Raw genomic sequence first — 5,819 nt, forward strand, 5'->3', positions numbered from 1 at the left:
ATTGGGTTAAACAGTTTGCTAGAGCAACTATAGCTTTGCATTATGACACCTATCTCTGTAATTGTCTTCCTTTCTAGGTTAGGAGTACTTCAAGAGCTAAAACTTTACCTTGTTTCATTGTGTACACTTCTTTCGTATTTTATCTTCACATTCACAAAATAGGCACTCCAAAAACATTTGGTGAATGAAATCCTTGTTGTTTAATGCACCCCATGTATTAGTTTGAGTTTGCACAAGACCTCCAGGAATGGCTGATAATATCTAATTATTGTTAGAACAGATTTTATGATCTGTTTTAACAAAACAGCTCATGAACTTTTCTGCCTGGGTTGCCTTTCAATGGAGATTCTCAGATCTCAAGCTCCTGAGTAGCTAGGATTACAGGTCTGAGCCACCAGTAGTATCCAGCTGCCCAACACTTCCTTTTTGAAGTGACTGAAGGATGTCTGGAAAGAAAATTTGGAGAGGATGCAGTCCTGAGTCTATTCCTGTTAGGATTAAGTTCCTCCAGATAATTTTCAAATTCTCAGTTCCTCTTTTGATGCTTTATTCTATGCATATGAAATGAGGGATCAGGAAAGGAAGAAGTATTAATGATTTAAATGAAAGTAATTTAAATTAAAGGACAAACTAACAATAAAAAAAATGTTGGTATGGATGTGGCCAAAAGGGAAATCTATTACAGTGTTGGTGGAAATGTACGCTTGTTCAGCCACTCCAGAAAGCAGTATGGAAGTTCCTCAAAAAACTAAATATAGAACCCAGCAATTGACCCAGCAATTTCACTCCTGGGCAGTTATCCAATAGAGCACAAAGAAGGATACAATAAAGCTACTACTACAACCATGTTTATTGTAGCATTATTTACCATAGCCAAAATATGAAATCAGCCCAGATGCCCCTCAATAGACAAATGGATCAAGAAAATGTGGTATGTACACACAATGGAATTCTACTTAGCCAGAAAGAATGATATTGTACTACACATAAGGAAATGGAAATTCTTGAGGAAAAAATTGTATTAAATGAATAAAACCAGACCTACATAGGTTGCATGGTTTTCCTTATTTGTGGGAGCTAGAATGTGCCAATAAATCTACAAGTAAGCACACTAGGTGATAGCCAGGCAGTTATAAATGAATTAACTGAAGTACAATAAACTATATGGAGAACACAGTAGTACAATTATTTGAAAGACTAAAGTCAAAGCCTTGTAAAATACATATCAGGAAATGGGTACTTGCAAGGTGGGGAGGGGTAGAAGAATGAACAAGGGAAATGAGTAGAATGCAGGCAGAAATGCATTTGTATATGCCACAGAACTGAGAAAAACAAAGGAAGGGGAGGTGAAGGTGTGAAAAGGGATGACACAGAGAAAGATGCATCATATACATAAATTGCTTTGCTAAATGGCAAAAAATCAATATATAACCTATAAATCAAGAAAAGGGAAATGTATAAATGAGGAAAAGGATGAGGTGGGAGGGAGCGGGGAGAATGATAAAAGGAGTGACATTGATCAAAAAGCACGGTATTCATAGACTGCTCTGTTGAATGGCAATTCCTTTGTACAACTACTTAAAGAAATTTAAAATGCATTTTTTAAATTAAAGGACTCTATGGTTATGGCCTCTAGCTGGCAGTAAGGGTAGTTAGCATCTCTCAGTCCCCATGGTTGGGAGAACAGAACACTGAGCCTTCAGATTAAGGTTGATCACTCTCCACCCCCTCATCATTCCCAATAAGCCTTCCTCTGTACTCTTGGAACAGACTAATCAGCTGTGTACTGACCTGTTTCATTCACTCAATTGTGAAATCCTTTTCATGTCCCCAGGCACATAATAGGTGCTCTGTAAGTTAATGACCAATATATGAGCAAATGAGACCAGGTTTTGAAAGGTAGGCCCAAAGAAACATGGGAAATCATTTCACCCCATTGGCTTAGCCCTGCTAAGCTATATCTCCTGAATCAATCCTAGTTCCAGACACAAATAGTTCTTGCTTCTTATCCTCTTCCTCCTTCATTCCTTACTTTTAGTGTGTGTGTGTGTGTGTGTGTGTGTGTGTGTGTGTGTGTGTGTGTGTGTGTGGCTTGAACTCAGGGCCCAGGCACTGTCTCTGATCCTCTTTGTGCTCAAGGCTAGTACTCTACCACTTGAGTCATAGTGCTACTTCTGGTTTTTGAGTGGTTAATTGGGGATAAGAGTCTCATGAACTGGTTTCTGCCCAGGCTAGCTTCGAACTGTAATCATCAGATTTTAGTCTTTTTGAGTAGCTAGAATTACAGGCATGAGCCACCAGCAACCAGCTCATTTCTTCTTTTCAATAGGATAGGACAATCTAGAAAAGAACAAACAATCCATTGACGTGGGTTTAAGTGCCAGCATAGCCATGGTTACTGAGTAACCCTGGATCAGTTCCTTACCCTTCCAGTCTTCATCTAATAGTAGAATGAATCAGAATAAGCACTTGCCCAGCTGTGCTCTTTGATTCCATTGGGTATCATTTCTCAAAGTCTAATACAAGGACCATGAGGTCATTTTAGATTTTACCACAAACCAATTATAAATTTCAGTAGCTGTGGATATATTTTAATATGAGTTAGAAAAAAATCCGGGAGCTGAGAATGTGGCTTCATGGTAGAATGCTTGCCTAGCATGCATGAAGCCCTGGGTTTGATTTCTCAGTACCACATAAACAGAAAAGGCTGGAAGTGGTGCTGTGGCTCAAGTGGTAGAGTGCTAGACTTGAGCACAGAGAGGCTCAGAGACTGTCCAAGCCCTGAGTTCAAGCCCTAGGACTGGCAAAGAAAGAAAGAAAGGAAGGAAGGAAGAAAGAAAGAAAGAAAGAGAGAGAGAGAGAGAGAGAGAGAGAAAGGAAAAGAAAGAGTGAGGGGGGTAGGAAGAGAGGGAGGGAGGGAAGGAGGGAGGGAGGGAGGGAAGGAGAGAAAAATCCACCTAGGACACTAAATCTGTGATATTATATAGGATAGATTTACTTAAGGAAAAATATAAGTCAATTTAAAGACATGCATTAAACAAATATTAGCACACTGGTCAGAAAATATGATTAAACCATATAGCAGCCTGGCACTGGTGGCTCACACAATTCAGGAGGTTGAAATCTGAGGATCATAGTTCAAAACAACTCTAGGCAGGAATGTTGTAACACACTTAACTCCAATTAATCACAAACAAACAAAAAACCAGAAGCAGAGCTGTGGCTCAAGTAGTAGAGCACTAGCTTTGAGCATAAAAGATCAGGGACAGTACCTGGGTCCTGAGTTCAAGCCCCAAAACCAGCATTTAAAAGGGCGGGGGGAGAGCCGGGAGTTTGGCCTCGTGGTGGAGTGCTTTGCGTAGCATGCACGAAGACCCGGGTTCGATTCCTCAGTACCACATACATACAAAAAAGCCAGAAGTGGTGTTGAGGCTCAAGTGGTAGAGCTCTAGCCTTGTGAAAGTCCAAGGACAGTGCTCAGGCCCTGAGCTCAAGCCCAGGACTGGCAAAAAAAAAAGGGGGGGCAGGGGAAATACATAGACTCCCTGGATAGAGCAACACTGTCCTTTAATTCTGAGAAATTTCTTCAGGACAAAGTTGATTCCAGAGCCTTTCACTACTCCTACCACCTCTACCCTTTAGTCAAAAGGGCTGCACTTTTCATTTGAAGGAGAAAATAAACTATGGAAACCAGGTGCTAGTGGCTCATTCCTATAATCTCAGCTACTCAGGAGACAGCGATCAGCGAATCATGGGTCAAAGACAGCCTAAGCAAGAAAGTTCATGGGACTCTTACCGACAATTAACCACCAGAAAACTGGAAGTAGAGCTGTAGGTCAAAGTGGAAGAGTGCTAGCCTTGAGCAAAAAAAGCTCAGGGAGAGCACTAAGACCCTGAGTTCAAACCCCACAACCAACCAAAAAGCAAGAAAACAAAATGGTGGCTTAAATGTTCCTCAAAACAGCACAGAAAGTCAAGTTCCAGTGGCTCACACCTATAACCCAAGCTATTCAGAAGGCTGAGATCTGAGGATCAAGATTTGCTGCCAGGGGCCGGGAGTTTGGCCTAGTAGTTAAAGTGCTTGCCTAGCATGCATGAAGACCCGGGTTCGATTCCTCGGTACCACATACATAGAAAAAAGCCAGAAGTGGTGCTGAGGCTCAAGTGGCAGAGCTCTAGCCTTGAGAAAGTCCAAGGACAGTGCTCAGGCCCTGAGCTCAAGCCCAGGACTGGCAAAAAAAAAAAAAAAAAAGATTTGCTGCCAATGTAGGCAGACAAATCTGAGAGACTCTTAGATCCAATTAACCAGCAAAAAGTTGGAAGTAGAGCTGTGGCTCAAGTGGTACAGTGCCAGCCTTGAGCAGAAAAAGCCAAGCAAGAGTCAGTGCCAATGAGTTCAAGTCCCAGTATGAACGCAAAAATAACAATTGAACCAAAGCTCCTCCAATTGCCGACATTCTATGATTCTCTATCAAAACACCAGATCTTTACAGGCATGGTGGAATACACCTATAATCCATCCTACAACTTGGGAAGTAACAACAAAAGGATCAACAGGATACATGGGATGCTGATCTAAAAAAAAAAAATGATAATTATAGCAATGCTTGGCTGTTCTCTTTGTGGCATAATTTAAAGACATAAAGTTGGATGATTTGAGAAGCTGCTTAGTTTTTTTCATCTAGGGCAAAGTTATATAAAGAGAATTAGGAAATTCTCATTTGAAGTTAGTCTAATGGATGTGAGTGGGGGAAATGGTCTTTAAAGTCCAGCTGCCACCTAGCGGTGATAGTTGTATTCCTACACATTGAGGCCCATCTTTTTTTTGTTTTTTTAACCTAACCTGGCACCCATTCAGGAAGACAATTACACTCTATAGAGTGTCGTGTTTCTCAGCAAGTCTAACAGACTGTGGATTGGGGAAGAAGGGAGAGGTAGCTGAACTTCAGTCATTTATAGTTTGATCTTACATTAACCCAGGTATATCCTTTCTTTAGCCCAAGATCAAAAGGATAGAATAAGGCTCCATAATCTTGAGCTTAACCCTAAATTTAGACCAGTTGGCTTGACTCTCACGAGTTCTCAAGAAGGGAATATTAGAGAGAGGTGGGACAAGATGGCAAATGGAAAACTACTGAAGGACCTTTTCCTGTGGGGGTGGGGGATAAAAAACAAATTACCATCGCAAAACCCAGTACCAGACCCATGAGGAAAAGAGACTTAGAACGTACAAGGTACCATCGCAGACCTGAGGAGACGTACAGAAGCGATCAAGAAGGAAGGACTCACACTGAAGAGGAGAAAAACCCTGCGCCATAGCTCCACACAAGCAGCTCTCCCAGCTGGATCAGGAACTAGGAACACAGGTAAAACTCAGCCCTCTGAAGTTAACTGCCCTACCCAGTGTTGTAAGAAGCTGTGAGAGCCAGGACTGAGACTGCGGTGCCTCATGTCCCCTTACCCTGTCCCCACTCTGGGAAGAGACACAAATTCGCCATTTGGGGAGCACGCCTCTATGGAAGTCCAGAGAACAAAAGGTTACTGTAGCCACCAGCAAACACAAGTTCAACAAACCCCAATTCTTTCAGCCTGAGAGAAGAGGGCTCGAGAACCTAGCTGCGGGCCCCATTGAAGAAAGTTCTGGGGAATCCCAGAAACCTGGAGAGGGGGAGGCATAGCCACCCCACAGCAGCCTAAATAGGACTACAAACCAAGAACTAGAGAAATGCAGCTCGCTTCATAGATTGCAGCTTAGAACTGCTACAGCCATAACAGAAAATACGGGCCAAAATAACTCCAAGCCTACAGCCTTGGGAATA

This window comes from Megascapheus bottae, chromosome X (assembly GCF_031878675.1).
Source record: "Megascapheus bottae isolate mThoBot1 chromosome X, mThoBot2.hap1, whole genome shotgun sequence".
Lineage (NCBI taxonomy): Eukaryota > Metazoa > Chordata > Mammalia > Rodentia > Geomyidae > Megascapheus > Megascapheus bottae.